At 37.8% G+C, this 17,861-nt stretch overlaps 1 long non-coding RNA gene and 6 other non-coding genes across 7 annotated transcripts; 6 read left to right on the plus strand and 1 right to left on the minus strand.

Moving 5' to 3' along the window:
• Positions 1-3,821: 3,821 nt before the first annotated feature.
• On the minus strand, positions 3,822-10,421 carry LOC129408653 (uncharacterized). The gene is made up of 3 exons (XR_008632054.1): positions 10,292-10,421; positions 4,591-4,650; positions 3,822-3,852 (listed from the first exon to the last, which is right to left on the minus strand). It is a non-coding gene; the product is annotated as an uncharacterized LOC129408653 (long non-coding RNA).
• A 1,362-nt stretch (positions 10,422-11,783) lies between these two features.
• On the plus strand, positions 11,784-11,874 carry LOC129408801 (small nucleolar RNA SNORD88). Its single transcript, XR_008632121.1, has one exon. It is a non-coding gene; the product is annotated as a small nucleolar RNA SNORD88 (small nucleolar RNA).
• Positions 11,875-12,467: 593 nt separating this feature from the next.
• LOC129408798 (small nucleolar RNA SNORD88) lies at positions 12,468-12,558 on the plus strand. Its single transcript, XR_008632119.1, has one exon. It is a non-coding gene; the product is annotated as a small nucleolar RNA SNORD88 (small nucleolar RNA).
• Positions 12,559-12,766: 208 nt separating this feature from the next.
• On the plus strand, positions 12,767-12,856 carry LOC129408796 (small nucleolar RNA SNORD88). The gene has a single exon (XR_008632117.1). It is a non-coding gene; the product is annotated as a small nucleolar RNA SNORD88 (small nucleolar RNA).
• Positions 12,857-13,566: 710 nt separating this feature from the next.
• LOC129408797 (small nucleolar RNA SNORD88) lies at positions 13,567-13,657 on the plus strand. Its single transcript, XR_008632118.1, has one exon. It is a non-coding gene; the product is annotated as a small nucleolar RNA SNORD88 (small nucleolar RNA).
• Positions 13,658-14,027: 370 nt separating this feature from the next.
• On the plus strand, positions 14,028-14,117 carry LOC129408800 (small nucleolar RNA SNORD88). Its single transcript, XR_008632120.1, has one exon. It is a non-coding gene; the product is annotated as a small nucleolar RNA SNORD88 (small nucleolar RNA).
• A 349-nt stretch (positions 14,118-14,466) lies between these two features.
• On the plus strand, positions 14,467-14,556 carry LOC129408795 (small nucleolar RNA SNORD88). The gene has a single exon (XR_008632116.1). It is a non-coding gene; the product is annotated as a small nucleolar RNA SNORD88 (small nucleolar RNA).
• The last annotated feature ends 3,305 nt before the right edge of the window (positions 14,557-17,861 follow it).

A 17,861-nucleotide genomic window follows, 5' to 3' on the forward strand; every position in this document is an offset into this window, starting at 1 on the left:
ATCCAGATTAAACTTGATCTACTAACACTTCCAAGACCTAGCACTACTACTACTACTACTACTACTACTACTACTACTACTACTACTACTACTACTACTACTACTACTACTACTACTACTACTATCACTACTCTGTTTCACTAAGATAAGCCTATCCCATTAAAGCAAACTAAAACTGTTATGGTACTTGTTGCATTAATGAAAACGTTGTAGGCAGGCTATTTAAAAGCTAAAATGACTCTACTGCCAGTACATAGATGTGTAGAGACATTGTGAAATATTTCCTGCTAGTACTACAACAACTACTACTACTACCACCACCACTACTAATGCTACAAGCTTTGATTAGTATCAGTCAGTAAATGGAAGGGTATTTAAAAGAAGATGCCAAAAAATGTCTATATAAAGTATACTTGTACACTGCAAAGTAACCTGAGAGGAGAAGACCCCATCTGAGAATCCAACGCACCTAGAATAAACTTGATCTATTAACACTTCCAAGACCTACTACTACTACTACTACTACTAGCACCATCACTACTGCTAAGAATATTTGACTAAAATAAAATAAGCCCATCCCATTTACTGTTACTTACTAGTTACTTGTTGCATTAAATAAAAAGTTGTAGGCAGGCCATTTGAAAGCATGTCCTAAAATTACTGTACTCATATACTGTCAGCTACTGCTATTGATACTAGCTACTACTACAACTGCTGCTGCTGCTACTACTATTGCTGCTATAATAACTACTATTACAGCCATCACTATTAAAACTACTATAACTACTACTACACTGATAACTTATACTACTACCAGGACTATTACGACTACTATTACAGCTTTTTAGACAGCTACAACTTGCTTAATACTAGTTTTGTTAAGATATGTTAAAGTATGAACTCACTCAGACCTACAAATGTGTGTTCTACATAAAATTTAGAACAAATCAAATAGAATTGGGATTTAACATAAACAAAGGTAAGTTGTCATGTGCTAAATACTAAATATATGTAATTGTATTAGCTTTTACCTGTCAATACACAGAAGTCTTGGACCCAGTCCTCCATTCAAACTTTAAACTACACAAACCACTGAGCAAAATTGATTCTCGTGAGCATTAAGCCATGTAATAATGTTGTTACCTCTTCAAAAACATATCTGGAGTTGTGTTTTGTTTCATTCACACATGCTTGAGTAACCCTTTATTATTAATCTGTCTACATCTAATGGCTAGCTTACCTTTTGTTTAGCAGAGATTGGCAATTCCAGGGTTGAAATGATCCAAATGACTCTAGTGACAGTATATAGACTTTTAAAACACTGTGGTGCACTTCCTGTACTGTCACATGACATCACAAAGTAGGGAAGAATGTGTGAATGAAACAAAACACGACTCCAAGCATGTTTGTGATGAAGGAACTACATTATAACATCAGAAAATAGTGTAATACGGGCCCTTTAACTGTTATAAAACTGTAAAACTGCAAATATTTCCTACTCTGCAGACTACATGATCCGGTTGCATTGCTGGAACATTAAGCTAGCGCTAAATACATATCATTGCATTACTCATAGGCAACTCACCAACAGTTAGCCAGGCAGATCCTATTACAAACTTCTGTCTTCTCCTGTTCACTTCTGAGAAACAAAATCTTGAGACTTTGAGAGTAAACTGAGTTACAATTTGACTGCAACAACTTCACTGAAAACTCACTAAATCTGTACAGGACTGGCCCCAAAGCTTTGCCCCAGTCTCCGCCCCTTTCTCCCCCTCGACCCCATTTCTTTCTGTCACATAAAACTCCAGACTGCTGTAGAGAGGGGAGGGCTGCTGTATAGTCGTAACAAATGTTCAGTAGTAGCATGATTATTGCGTTGATTAAACCAGATTTAAAGCAGGTCTAAAACCACATCTAAACCAGGTCTAAAACAGATCTAAACCAGGTCTAAACTAGGTCTAAACTAGGTCTAAATCAGGTCTCAATCAGGTCTAAACTAGGAATAACTAGTAACTCACAAGCAGAAATTAGTAGCACATTTTAACCAGGTCTAAACCAGGTCTAAACTAGATCTAAACTAGGCCTAAACTAGGTTTAAACTAGGTCTAAACTAGATCTAAACTAGGTTTAAACAAGGTCTAAACTAGGAATAACTAGTAATTAACATGCAGAAAGTAGTGGCTCATCTTAACCAGGTCCAAACCAGGTCTAAACCAGGTCTATACCTGGTCTAGACTAGGTCTAAACTAGGTCTAAACCAGGTCTCAACCAGGTCTAAACTAGGAATAACTAGTAACTAACATGCAAAAAGTAGTAGCACATTTTAACCAGGTCCAAACCAGGTCTAAACCAGATATAAACCAAATCTAAACCAGATCTAAAACAGGTCTAAACCAGATCTAAACCAGATCTAAACTAGTAACTAGTAAATAACATGCAGAAAATAGTTGCATGTTAATTGCATTGAAGAATCCTAGACTAGTACTGTGACTGCAACATAATGTCAACAGATTATCTCAGAGACATAAGGATTAACCAGAACTAAACCAGGACTTCATGAGGACTAAACTGGGACTAATACAACAACCAAAAATGCTCAAAGTAGTGACGTGACTATTGCACTGAAAACCTCCAGTCACCTCCAAATCCCAAATCTGGACTATGCAGGATCAGGGAGAAAATGAGAATTAAAACCAGATAAATTGTGACTCAACCCAGACTTAACCAGTATTAAACCAGGATTACACCACAAGTCACTCCAGTTCATTGTAGCCACTCAATCCACCTTAAAAGTCTAAACCAAGACTAAAACACTTCAAAGCAGGTACATTTGTAATAAATGAATGTATGATCTAGGACTAAACCAAGTCTAAATTGGGTCTAAACCAGGATTAAATGAGGACTAAACCAAGAATTAAACTACTGCACTGCGCTGAAATCTCCACTCTCCTCAAAATCCTAACCCAGTACAAACCAAGACTACACCAGGACTAAATCAGGACTAAACCCAGCCAAAGCCAGGACGAAACCAGAACTAAACCAGGACTAAACCAGGTCTAAATGAGGTGTAATGTTTTAAACAGAACTGAACAAGGAGCAGCATGCAGAAAGCAGCATGATAACTACAATGCAAACTTCACTCACCTCAAAAAACACTAACCCAATACAAAGCTGGACTAAACTGGGTACTAAGAAGGATTAACTAGGACTAAACCAGGTCTAAAACAAGTTTAAACCAGGACTAAACCAGGTCTAAACCAGGTCTAAACCAGGATTAACAAGCAGAAAATCACACTATAACAGCATTGAAAACTCTACTCACCTCAAAATCCTAATCCAATACAAACCAGGATTAAACCATGTCTAAACTTGGTATTGACCAAGACTAAACCAGGTCTAAACCAGGACTAAATCAGGATTAACATTCAGAAAGTAGCACTATCCCTGCATTGTAAACTTCACTCTTTTCAAAATCCTAACCCATTAGACACCAGGATAAAAGTATGTCTAAACTGGACACTAACCAGGACTAAACTAGGACTAAACCAGGTCTAAACCAGAACTAAACCAGGACTAAACCAGAATTAACATACAAAAAGTCCCTGCATTGCAAACTCCACTCACCTCTTTTCTTTTCTTCTTTTGCAGCTAAGTCCGAATCGTTCTTCTAACTTGTTCTTCAGAGTTTTCTTAGAGTCTTTTCGGCGGGACAGCCCAGCTCCAGCACTCCGTCTGCGTCCCCTTTCTCTGGCCCACTGTTGTGTCAGATGAGTTGGCTCCTTTTTCCCCTCCTCTTTCCTTGTTCCCTCCCTCCTCCTCTTCTCCTTCTCTCCTCTGTTCTTCAAAAAACAGCTGCAAAGGAAACGCGCTGTCAAACTCTTGTGGTTGGTGACGTTGTGGCTCTTGTCTTCCACTGGCACAAACGAATGCAGCGTTGGTAGTGTTTGTACAGGCCCATACTCCACCCATATTTAAACAGGCAAACAAGAGACAAATCTGCATTACTTTTAAAGAGTGCGCTGAGGATTAAAGCTGGGGCATTGTGTCTCTGGGCAAGACACTTCACCCACATATGCTCAGTCCAGTTGTCACTATTTGTTTATAGTTTAGACAGGAAAGGCATCCGAGTTGATAAATAAAAAAATAAATAAAGTTCTTGCAGCTGGCTATGGGAATTTCAAGACAGAGATAAACTTTTAAAACTGATAAGAAAGAACGTTACCATGACAACCTGTTACATCATTACAACAGCACTGTATTTTCTGCTACTTCCTTGTCTCCATGAGGTGTTATTGCTTTGCCTGGAATGTTCTGCAGTGTGGCATTAAATGTATATATTGCATTAAACATTATACATTATAACATATATAGTGCATTTAAGTAAGTACATTTTTATGTGAGGGGACTTGCCGGTCCTCAGATCTGACCTATGACTCGGTCAGTTGCGTCACCATCTTCAACAGACAAATACTACAAAAGACATGACACATACATTTAATAACTATTACTACGACTACAACGGCAACTACTACAAAAACTACCACACAACACCCACAAATACTACAACTACTACAACTACTAGTACTCAACTGTATGGCAGTTGTATCTTCTCTCTGTGTTGACGTCTGTTGTGTCTCTGTTCTGGTTTCCCTGTAAAACAGATTGAGGATAAGTGGGACATTCCTTTCAGGTCAAATATCTGTTACTAACTGAAGAAGACATAACTTAGTTACTGCTATGTTGCCATGTTTGTTTCTATGTTCAATAAAGGATCTATCTTTCTGTCCATCCATCTGTCCATCCATTTATCTATCTATCTACAATGGTTACAGTCACATTTATAAAGCTGGTTTACTCCAGTGTTGTACCTAGGGCTGGGTATTATTAAGAAGTTGACAATATCTCCATACAGTGCACTTTCGTTTCGATATGATATATTTCAAATTGATTTGATACAGTTCAATAAAAAATAAAGACTAAATCATGGCTGTGATACTAAAAGTCTTTGTTAAACCACTTCTTGAGCAAAGTTCATATAAAACACACCCATGTTTAATCATCAAAACAGTGAAAATTCAAATGTGTCACATAAACGAGTTTCCCTCCTCTAAAAAAGCAAGAAAACTGTAGCGCTGTCACAAAATAATTTAGTAAAATATACCAAAAAATACTCTTGGTGATAGATCGATACAGCAGCCCATGATATTGATACCGTATATCACAATAAACGATACAATATATCAATATTTCAATATTTTTGCACACCCCTAGTTGTACCCTAGTTAATGTGTTTTTTTATTGTGATTTTAATCTTTCTTATTCTGTAAAACACTTTGAATTTCTTTGTGTACAAATTGCGCTTTACATATAAACTTGCCTTGCCTTAATTTCGTTAACTAAAATATTTTTATCACATTTTTGAAAATGAATTAAAAAGTAATCACAAAGACTAAAACTGGATTAAAAGTAAACGCATTTCTGTCAAAGTATGTACTGATATTTGGATTCGGATTGGAGTCCAAGCACCAAGTGTTCAAAGATTTATATATAGACACTGGAGGTAAGTGTATTGCCCAAAGACACAACAGGTATATGTCTCTCCCAACTAAGATATTGCTGGATGATTGATGTACTTTTTTCATATTGAAACTAATTTCCCAACTGTCACAACACTGAAGAAATGTTGTTTCACTTCACTTTCACTTCTCTCAACTCAGTCATAGCAGCTACAGTTTTCAATCAAACTTTGACTCTTTTAACGGAACAAATTAAGGTCATTTCAAAAAACATTTTTCAGGAAGTTCTCGAAGTTCTCAGTTTGTTAATGTCATATTATTCATTTTATTAAAGGTCCACTCTAGTGAAGGATTCACCACCTGCTTGTCTCTGTGTTAGAGATGTTATTGCTTAGTTACAGATGTTCCTCAGTATGACATTAAGTTGATATATTTTGCATTTACTGAATTACTTTTTTAATGCTGAAAATAGCTTTAAATACATGCATTCTTAAAGTGAGTGGGGTCCCCTCTCCACGGATCTGACCTATACCGTTCCCTGGCGTTGTCTGTTTGTCCCTACGGAAAAAGATACATTTAATTAATGCCATCCCGTGGAATATGTCAGGGAAAGCTTTAACATCTCTATGACAACAAGCAGATAGTCGACTCCTCCTCCTTCTTGACAGCAAAAACATCAAAAGTTGGATGAAATAAGCCAACTTTTGTTTTTAAAGGTGCGTTTAGTAACATTTCCATGGAGATGTTAAGCCAGGTTACAGGTCAGATCTGTGGAGAGGCAATCCCGCTCACAGTTGTCATGTTTTCATTGTTGGTAGAGCTGTTTAATGTCATACTGTGAAACATTTCAGACAGAGCATTGACATATCCACAGAAACAAGCAGGTGATGGACCCACAACTGAAAAGTTACACAGTGAATCTTTAAAAGTCCAGAGAATAGTTATAACATACAGAAATCCCCGAAGTAGACGTAACAACTTTGGCGTGTGCAACAAAACAAACCCCATATTTGGCCTCCCTCCATTCACCTGCCTTATCTTTCTCATAACACAGATCCTATCTTTTACACCGCTTTGACAGTTCGAAAGTTATTTTAGAATAAACTTTTATGTTCGAAAGCAAGTTCTGTTTTATCTAAACACATGGTGCATAAATAAATTAGAGCTGGTTTAATTGTACAGATCAGAGCAATATGAGGCAAATGTAAGAGGACAACTTGAGTGCAGTGAGTCCAGTGTTGTGTCTATGTCACAGTCACATGCATCACTCAGGGTAATAAAGCATGAAAGCACAGAGAAAGAAAGAGAGGGGGAGGGATGGAAAGAATAGAGAGAGGGGGGAGAGAGAGAAAAGGGAGGGAAGGAAAGATGAGAGAGAAAAGAGAGAGAGGAAGGAGAGAGAGAGGGGGAAAGAATCGAGAGAGAGAGACAAGGGAGCAATGGAAAGAAGAGTGAAGGTAGTAAGAGAAAAGAGAAAGATGAAGGAGAGGGGAGAGAGAGGGGGGGAGAAGAGAGAGAGAGGAAAGAGAGAGAGAGAGAGAAGGGAAAGAATAGAGAGGGGGAGATAGAGATAAAAGAGAGAGGGTAAGGAGAGAAGAGAGAGAGGGGAGAGGGAGGAAAAGAAGAGAGAGGGAAGAGAGAGAGATGGGAGTAAGGGAAAGAAAAGAGAGAGAGGGGAGAGAGAGAAAGAAGAGAGAGAGGGAGAGAGAGAGGGAAGAGAGAGAGAAGGGTTGGAGGGAAAGAAGAGCAAGAGAGAGGGAGAGAGAGAAAAAGAAAGAGAGAGGGAAAAGAGAGGGGAGAGAGGAGAGAGAGAGAGAGAGAGAGAGAGAGAGAGAGAGAGAGAGAGAGAGAGAGAGAGAGAGAGAGAGAGAGAGATTGGATTTTTGACAGACTTTATTGTGTTTGTAAAAAACATTTTGATTGAATTTCATCCACAACTTGCGCTATTTACATAAAAAGTATTGACATTACATACATACTATTTACACTATTTACAAAAACAGAGGTCCGAGTAAGAGTTAGGGAGAGAGAGAGAAAGAGAGAGAGCGAAGAGAGAGAGAGATAAGAGAGAAGAGAAAGAGAAAGCTTTTGCCCAAAGCTCATTACCAGATAAGGCAGTGCGCTTACGTCGCCCCCTCTGGGCCTCTTCCCCTGGGACGTCCCGACACAGCTGGGGCTCACATCCGGAGAGAGAGAGAGAGAGAAAAGAGAGAAGGACAGAAAGAGAGACAGAAAGAGAGAAGAGAGAGAGAAACAAGGGACGGGTTCAGAAAGAAGGGACGAGAAAGGAACAGAGGAGGGAGAGAGAGAAAGAGAGGAGGAAGAGTCCAACCAAGGAGGGAGCCAGAGGGCCAGAGAAAGAGGGGAAGAGAAAGGGACAGAGGAAATGTAAGAGCGGAAAAGAGAGAGAGAGGAGAGGAAGGAAGGAAGACAGAGAGAGAGAGAGCTTTGAAGTGGTAGCCTCTGAACATGATCTGCTCCCAACAATAACACAGGAGTTAGGGGCAGTGTGTTCTGAAGAAAGAGGAACTGTGTCTAAATTTAAAGACAATAGAGCATGACTGAAAATACGGAAATAGGCTGTAAACAGAATCATCTTACCTGAATTCATAGTGTAGTACTGCACTTTAGAAGATCGCAAACATGTGGATGCCATAGTGAGCTAACAGCCGATCCAATCATAATGAAATGATTCACTTAAAAGAGCACTGTGTAACTTTTCTGGTGGACTCTGATTGAAACGTATCTATTTTTATGGAGATAAATAGCTGAAGCCAGTAGACCAAGTTACAAGTCAGATCTGTGGAGAGAGGCAAACCCAAGTACACAAAGAAAGAAAATAAATGAAATAAATGTGAAATAAATGTTTAATGCCATATAGAAGAACATATATTCAAATCAACATCTCCACAGGGACAAGTTCTGTACCCAGAAAAGTGCACTTTTTTAGTCTAATACGATCTTATTTTACTGCATGTAAGTAGCTTTATTAAATCACATTTTATGTCTGAAGAATTGATTTTATTAGTTCCATTTGTTATCTGAATTGTGCTGAGTTTTAGAGCTAAATGTTTGTTTTATATTGCTATCATGTGAAGCACTTTGGAAACTTTGGAATCTTGTTTATAAAATCTGCTATACAAATAAACTTGGATTGGACTGGATCATCTGCACGTAGTCCCGTTAATTGCTATTTATTCTTGTTTATTTGCAGCATTGTACATAACCACTGTCATAGCCACTTACTGTAGGTTTGTAGACTTATAGTTTTACTCTGCTCAGCGTCATGTTAGATTCTGTCTATTGTTAAAGGGCCCCATATCACTGTCTTCTGATCTGTTATAATGTAGTTTCGTCATCACAAACATTCCTGTTTTGTTTCATTCACACATATTCAAGCATAATAGGCTTTGTTCATCTCTCAAACTGAAAATACATACACTTTCACTAGAATCATTTGTACTGGAATTTCACTCCTGGAATTGCCAGTCTCTACTGAACTAAAGGTAAAAGTGAAAACTACTGCTTCATGACATCACAAGATGGAGCTGAGCATTTTGAGCTTTGGAGATAGACAGACTAATAATAAAGGATTACTCAACTTACATGTTTGAGTAATGCTTTATTATTAGTCTGTCTGCATTTAATGGCAGTCTTTTACCTTTTGTTTAGTAAAGATTGGCAATTCCAGGGTTGAAACTATCCAAATGATTCTGGTGACAGTGTATGCAGATTAAAAACACTGTGGCGCACTTCCTGTACTATCACATGACATCACAAAGTGGGAAAGAACTCAGTTTTGTGTGTTTAACATGTGTGAATGAAACAAAACACAACTCCAGGTCTGTTTTTGATGAGGAACATTATAACATGGCTAAAAGCTCAGAAGAGTCAAATTTGCATAAGAACCTTTAAGCTTTTTATAGTTATTTATCTAATGCATGTTCTTATTTTCCTGCTGTTCTTGAACTTTAATTTGCAGCTGTAATTTCCCCATCATGACACAAATAAAGGTTTATTTTAATTTATCTGATCTAAAAAAAAAAAGTAATAATGTAAATTTGCTGATGCCTTGAAATCAGATATTGTTCCTTGTATTTGTCATAATTACACTAATGTGACTTATTATCGAACAGGTCAAACCAAAGGGAGATGCCATCCATAAGAAAAGCCGGAGTTGACTCAGAGTTTGTCCCTGTCACAACTTGTAAAATAAGACACTTGAGTTGGGAATGTTGAAACACTGTAACCTGCTCTTACAGGAAACCCCGTAATCCATAGATACTGACTCAGCCTGTTATTACTGTGTACGGATAATACAGGAAGAGCAGATGTCAACACGACGCTCCTGTCAAGTTTAGATTCCTGTCATTTTGGGAGACAAGGGCCTATTGGACAGTTCCAGGTATTATGTCATATTTAGAGGGCTTTTTCCATTCAACACTTATACTTTTTTTTAGTTTTGAATTCTTAATCACTATGGCAACGGTCCTAATGGAGAAAAATGAAGCAGACCTAATACATACAATCATACGATCAAATAAAAATGACTTTGTCTTTCACCACCCTATTTCATGTTTACATTTGGAGAGGCATAGGTCTGTTGAAGGGTTTCAGCTATTATTACGCAACATCTAGAGGATTTTTTTACCATTCAAAACATATACTTATTATTTTTGAATCGTTAATCACTATGGCAATGATCATAATAGAAGAAAACTAGGCAGACATAATAAATAATCATTTCAAATTACTTACTTTTATTTTGGTCTTACCTCATTGAGATTCACGGTACTGTCAATTTGCTGAATGTCCTTCCCCACTCTTCAGTCCCATTTCATGCTTAGATCCATCATGTCCAATAAGTTTTAAAGGGAGAAAAAAAGAATTATGCAAGTAATTGAGTGGTAGAATAAGATTATAAATTCAGTTTGTTTAAAGATGCACTATGCAAATGCTCTGGTGGAGAGTCCCCCACCTGCTGGTCTCCAGAGATATGTAGTTATTTAGAGAATGTTCCAGAGCATGGCATTAAACTTGTGGTGCTTCCAGGTCAAGTTACAGGTCAGATCTGTGAAGAGATGACTCTGGTAACAAATAATGCATTTTTTTCAAGGCATTTTTGAGCATGTCACAAAAAGCAATAACACCTCCACGGAGACAAGTAGACAAACCTTCCACCAGAAAAGTTACACAGTTAGGGTGACCAAAGATCCCTATTTACCCGGGAAAGTCCCAGGACAGCCCTGTGCCCCCTGTCTCATCAGATTTACTCAAAACCACTGATTAGTCTCAGTTTTGTACAAGAAATGTCCCAGGTGTCCCTAAATTTGACCAATTTTATCTACACTACGTCTAAACCAGGACTACATCAGGTCACAATTTTTGACGAATCTGATCTTGCCAGCAGTAAAGAGAAGCATAAATAATCATTTGTTTAGCCAAAATACAGAAAACCGTGTTTGAAAATGTTCATACAGAAGAAGAAAAAAAATGCAGCGACAGAAGTCCTTTAGATTATGACTGACACGACAATGCACAATTACACGCTCTTTTCACAGTTTTATAGTGTCTTTAAGCATCCTGTGATACCAAAGGAAGATATGAAGAACAATAGAACAAAACAATATTAACCGACACATTTCTGACCTGTTTTTGTATCACGCAGAACGAGGACATCTGGTGGTCAAATACTTCCCACAATACACCTCTGCTGCAGTCCCACTTGTTTCCACTGGAGGTCACTGTTGTGTTATAAAGCAGTAATCACACTTGCTCCTCTATACAGAAGAAGGACGCAGCATGGCTACTACACGTACGTAAGGTAAAACGTGCGTCTATTTTGCACGATTTTCTTGTCAATAACCAAAGATCACTTTTGTTTGCAAGCTATAATACAATCTACGGATAGCTGTCTTAATTTCTTAGTGTGTGTCTGCTAGAACAAATGCGTACGTTTATTAAAAACTTAATTAATTACAGATAGAAGCTACAGCATGTTACCAGTATCAAATGGAACAAATTGGAAACGCGTATTAGTCGTGTCTAAAAGCAAAAGTCTGCATTTGTAGATGAAATATGTAACCTAAAATGATCAGTTTGTCATTGTAAATTTTCCAATAAAGGCCACTGCTGCTACACGTGGTTAGCTCTTTAGCAACAGCCTGCCACTAGCTCATACCACATGTTTTTGCATCCTTTGTAGAAATAAAATTGAAAAGTCTCTCCTAAATAATCCTGCATAAGTTTCAATAAATTCTTTTTGTATACCTCTCTGTGATGACTTGCACTGGGCTCTGAATTGAATGAAGTTAATGTGCATCTCTGGCCTGACAAGCCGGAGTTTTCTGAAGAGGAAATGAAAATTAAAATTTGTAAAGATTATAGCAACGACGTAACGTAACGATGTATTTTTTGTTTCAGATTTTGGTGAACTTAATCAACAAAACTTCCACTACCACAATTCAAAAGGTATGTAAACTATTATTAGGCTAATCTGTGCAAAATCAATCAACTTAGCAAGGTATAAAAATAATATCCTACTATTAGACATAGACAAACTTTATTGATCCACAAGGGAAATTACTTTATTTATTTATTGTTATTATTAATATTTTGTCATAATGCAGAATATTATGCAAATCTAATATGCAACTCCAGTGTCATTTCATTCTGTTTTGCTGGAATAAAATGTGTTAATTAAAAAAGTCCCCTAGCCAGCTTCTGGACTAAAGTAAAAGACTGTGTCAATTATTACATTTTAACTTTCAGCTCAGCCAGCTTTAGTCATACTGGGTGTGTGGACTCTAAAAAACTCAAAAGAGCTTTGCACCTGCCTTTCTAGCTGTTAAAATATTCTAATAATATGCAAAAGGCACTGAATTGGTCCCATGTTGATAACATGAAATAAAACCGGTTATAATTTATGTTGCACTTATTTTCTTTTCATTATTCTTTCTGTGATGACTTGCACTGGGCTCTGAATGAATCTGAAGTTAAAGTGCATCTCTGGCCTGACAAGCCTGAGTTTTCTGAAGAGGGAATTATAATTAAAAAGTTGGTAAAAGTGTTTGTTTATGCAATACAGTAACGCATATCATTTGTTTTTCAGAGTTTAGTGGCAGTCCTATAAAGATGGGTCTGCTCTTCTTCATTCATAAAAGGTATGAAATTATATACAACATATCCACTACAGGAGAATACAATTATTCTCTTAGTAAAGGTTGTTCTTTTGGCATTGGCAGTATAGTTTTTTTCTGTGATGACTTGCACTGGGCTCTGAATAAATCTGAAGCTAAAGTGCATCTCTGGCCTGACAAGCCTGAGTTTCTGAAGAGAAATAGCTTTAAAAAAAGATGTGGAAAATTGTTTGTTGCAATACGGTAACCCATGGCTTTTGTTGTACAGAGTTTGGTGGTGATGATGTCCTCATGAAGACAAAAATACATCTTTTCTGCATTCAAATGGTATGAAATAATGTACAAAGTGTGCCTTCAACAAATTCCAGTTATTTTCAGAGTAAAGGTAGTTTGGCTGCAATCAAAATCCTTATTTAAACGTGCAATGTGTCACTTTTTGGTTGGGGGTCTGTCTCCTGCTTTTTTTCATGGATATGCCATTGCTCTGCCTGGAATGCTCCACAGTATGACACTGAACAGCTCTACCTTACATTTATTAAATTACAGGTGGTTTTATAGCTCAAAAATCCCTAAAAAAAAAACAGGCATTCTGACTGTGAGCGGGTTCGCCTCTCCACAGATCTGACCTGTACCTGGTCTGGTTTAATCTCCATGAAGATAGAAAGGTTTAATGCCATGCTGTGAAACATTCTAGACAAAGTGATGACATCTCCATGGAAAAAAGCATTTGACGGACCTTCTGCCAGAAAAATTACACAATGCAGCTGCAGCTCTAAACGCGAACATCAGAAGCAGCGTTAGTCGGCTGTAAAGACTTTCCAAACATTCCAAAATAAGCCAAATAAGGCCCTATATGTTCCCTATAATTCCTTGTTTAATCATGTTATGAAATGTATTCAGGGAGTACTTTTTTCTTTCTGTGATGACTTGCACTGGGCTCTGAATGAACCTGAAGTTAAAGTGCAGCTCTGGCCTGACAAGCCTGAGTTTTCTGAAAAGGAAATGTGCCAAAATTATATATTACAATATAGTTAATTCTGCACATTAACACATGGCTTTGTTTTGCAGATAGTGAAGACTGAACTTAAAGCAATGTTGCAGCAAAGGTGAGTTTTTGGTTGGAAGTCAGTTTATAATTTTAGTTCTGTTAAAACTTAAACTGTAATTTCCTTCCAGACTTTAATATTAATACTAAACCAAAGCTAAAATGGGATTAAATAAAGATTCATTTTAGGTCACAGAGGTAAATTTAGAGCAAAGTTTCTGGTTTCATAAAGAAATATGCATTACCATTTAATTTATCTTCTCCCTTTATTTTCTTGCCTAATATGCTATTAAATATATTCAGGGAGTCTTTTTTTTTTTTTTTTCTTCTTTCTGTGATGACTTGCACTGGGCTCTGAATAAATCTGAAGTTAAAGTGCATCTCTGGCCTGACAAGCTGGAGTTTTCTGAAGAGAAAATAAGCCAAACTATTTGTAAGATATCATAGTTAATTCAGTATATTAACACGTGCCTTTGTTTTGCAGATTGTGATGAACATAAAGCCCACATTTGCAGCAATGTTTTCAAAAGGTGAGTACTGAGGTTTTTGGTAGAAGTTCTGTTAAAACTAAAGGTGCAACTACCTTAATGTCCTTATCTAACTTTGCTAAAATATAAACCAAAACAAAAGTACAGTTTACTGCCAAGTTTCTGGTGACAGATTTTGCCAATATTCAGTGATATGAGATATAAATATTATGTTTTTAATTGTCTTTTCCTTGTATTTTCTTGTCTAAAAGTATGATTGGATGTATTTTGGAGTTTTTTTCTTTCTGTGATGACTTGCACTGGGCTCTGAATGATCCTGAAGTTAAAGTGCATCTCTGGCCTGACAAGCCTGAGTTTCTGAAAAGGAAAAAACGTACTTAAAACAAACCAAAATATTTCCATGTTTGCATGTCTAAATTATTAAAGTTTTTTTCAAATAGCTGTACAGATTCACTTATTGTTTTCCAGACTCTGTACCACCTGTAACCCTGCAGTCTACCTGTAATCTATACAACAATATGAAGCACAGACCACGTCCAAATGACTGCCCTTTTGTTATTGGTCTAACTGTGCCCTGAATGACTTGGGAATCTTAAATATGGGGAAGAAGAGTGATCTGAGTGAGTTTGACCGTGGTCTGGTGGTCGGCGCCAGGAGGGCCGGACTTAGCGTTTCTGAAGCAGCTAAACTTTTGGGCTATTCTCGGACCACCGTGTCTCGAGTTTTCAGGGAGTGGTCCGAAAAGCGCGTAGTGTCCAGCTCTCGCCAGTCGTGTGGGCGAAAATGCCTCGTGGATGATCGGGGGCAGAGGAGGTTGGACAGACTGATTCAGGGAGACAGAGAAGCTACAGTGGCAGAGCTGACCGCGCGTTACAACGATGGACAGCAAAAGACTATATCAGAACGGACCACCAGGAGGGCGCTGAAGAGGCTGGGATACAGTAAAACGCCACTGGGGACGCCGGCCAAGCCTCCAGCCGATCCAGAGCAGAGTTCAGAGGTGGCAGAGGTCACTGGGTCAACACAAAAAGACGAGCAAACCAGCACAGACACGACTCAAGTGGACCAGATCAGACAAGACAAAGGTTGGCAGATCTGAACTATTTGAAAGCCAGTGGCGCCTCCTTGCTGTGAGTGATTGAATTGAAGTTTGGGTATGTAGTTTGTGCACACATCTGTCCTGTAACTTTGTGTACAATATTTAAATTGTGTCTCTCCCTCAGAATCGGCCTGTACCTGAGCGGAAAGGACGTGCTCTTCCAGATGCCTCCACTGGGCCCCCTACAGACACACCTGTGCATTACATGGGATCCCTCACATCGGATTTTGGTCAGAAAAGTCTGACCAAAATCTACCAGAAGCACAACGTTTGTAGTGGGGGCCAAATCCTCATCGGCCAGGACCCAGATGAATACCTGGGAGGATTTGACGCTGATCAGAGTTTTGGTTATCGGACATAAACCTGCGGAGCAGTGCGCTTCCAGACACTGGGTGTCTTTCCTCGGAAAACCACTTAGTGGAACTCCTCCAGAGTCGGCTCCTCTGAAGCAAAGCCTGTGTCCTGCTCACACTGAGCTAACACTCACAGCATCTGGAGCACACATGGAACAGGCTCTGGAGGGAGCGACTAAGAGTGGCACATGGACAGATCAAATGTGATACAACTCAGTTTTAATAAACATCAATACTTGTACAAATAATGTATTCAGAAGTGTCTTTATGCGTCAGCAATCTTTAAACAATAAATAATGAATGCACAGCCTAAAACCTCCTTGGATGATACTTTGGTCCCATTCTTAAAAAGATTTTGCTCAATTCAGACCAGGAGAAATGTGTGCTGCATTGAATTAAGTCGATTTGATAATGGTGTTATCTGAAGAAATGTGGTTAAAATAGAGCTGCTTCTCCACCAATCTGACCTATAATGTAGCCTATAGTTGTCTCACTTGAGATAGATGGGTTTAATCTCTACTGTGGAACATTCTAGATAAAGTAATAACATCTCCATGGAAACGAGCAGGTCCGGGGCCTCCACCAGAAAATTTGTGCAATGCACCCTTAACAAAGAAAATGTCAGTAAAGACTGAAGTAAACAGAAGGGTTAGGAACTTGTACAGCTTCTGGTTTCTCAGTGTAAGGACTGTCCATACCCCAAAGCTCAGACTAATAATAAAGGATTACTCAAACATCTGGGAATGAAAAATCATTTCCAGGTCTGTTTCTGAGGAGGTAACAGCATTATAACATGACTTAGAAAACAGAGTCAATTTTGTGCAATATAGCACCTTTAAAAAGTTACTGAAATAACGTATTTGTGTATTACTCACCCCGTTGCTGTTCTTCCATTTGTATTTTTTAACTACAGCAAAACAAATGGTTAAATCAACATTTCATAACAAAACAAGTTAAAGGAACAGTATGTAGCTTTCTGGAGTTGGTATGATTCCATGGAAATTTGAAGTAAAAATCATTCTTTAAAACATTCTTCACGGAGATGGATACGTTTTATGTTGTAATGTGGAATATTAGAGCCAAAGGAACAGCATTTCCATGGAAACAAATAGGAATGCCAAGTAAGAGTCTGGTTTGTAGAAATGCAAGCCCACTCAGAGTAAGGACACATGTTTTTCAGTGCAATAAACACAGACAGAAGGTCTATTTATTGTCTCAAAAGTTACATACTGTGGCTTTAGAAATCATTCACTATTTCAGTAACAACTCCAGCCATTGTTTAAACTGTTTATTATAATTCTAACAATTTATTATCTCTTAAAACATTTGAAATTCATATATATTCATATGAAGGGGTATATGCATACCACATATACTCATATATTCTGTAAGTTAGCGTTCGTCTCTTTCTCGTTTTTTAAAAGTTCTCTTAAATAAAAAGTGCTGCTTCTTGTGCAGTCTTGGTCACTCTCCCACATTGTTTAAAATTGTTTTACTGGTGTTATCCTCAAGCTTAAAGTGGAACTAGACACTAAATCCTGAATACTTTTGCTACTTAAATTTGTATATGGTGTTTTTATAGCATTTTCTACTGTTCAGAGTCTTTTTTTTAGCGCTTTTAATGGAAACTAGGTATATTTGCAGCTTTCTGGTTAAAAATGCCAAAATCTTCAGCTGTGTTTGTAATTTCAAGTAGTTGGTGACATCACACATAACTTCTTTTTATTATTATTGGAGTTTTATGGCGGTTTGCACGATAAAAAAAAGAGCATGACTGCCCTCTGCTGTAGCTTAAAGTTCTTTAAGTGTCTGTATTTACATTGATTTAAGGAAAAGGAGAGTGGCTAATAATAAAACCATTAACTGTCTATTAAATCTGGTTCTGTGTTACATCATAGTCCAATCAAAATGTCCCTCTTCTCTCCTCACTCTTTTCTTTTGTCCTCCAGGTACTGACACTTTGACAGCTCAATTTGAAATCCTACGTTTTATTTTAGGTATTTAGTTTCACTTTAAATATCTCTCGTTTTTGCAAATAAATTATCCTCCCAAAATTGTGTGAAATATGCTTGGTTTATCAATACCAAGTTCCAAGTCTTGATTTTTACAAAAACTTTTCCTTCAACTTTACTTTCACTCGCGAATATCACCAGGTCTGAACCGAACAGTGAAACTTACTTGCGTACATGTAAAGAGTGGCCATAACTGCAAAAAAAGCACT

The sequence above is a fragment of the Boleophthalmus pectinirostris genome, unplaced genomic scaffold (assembly GCF_026225935.1).
Source record: "Boleophthalmus pectinirostris isolate CB_2022bp ecotype Guang Dong unplaced genomic scaffold, ASM2622593v1 HiC_scaffold_17, whole genome shotgun sequence".
Taxonomy (NCBI): Eukaryota; Metazoa; Chordata; class Actinopteri; order Gobiiformes; family Gobiidae; genus Boleophthalmus; species Boleophthalmus pectinirostris.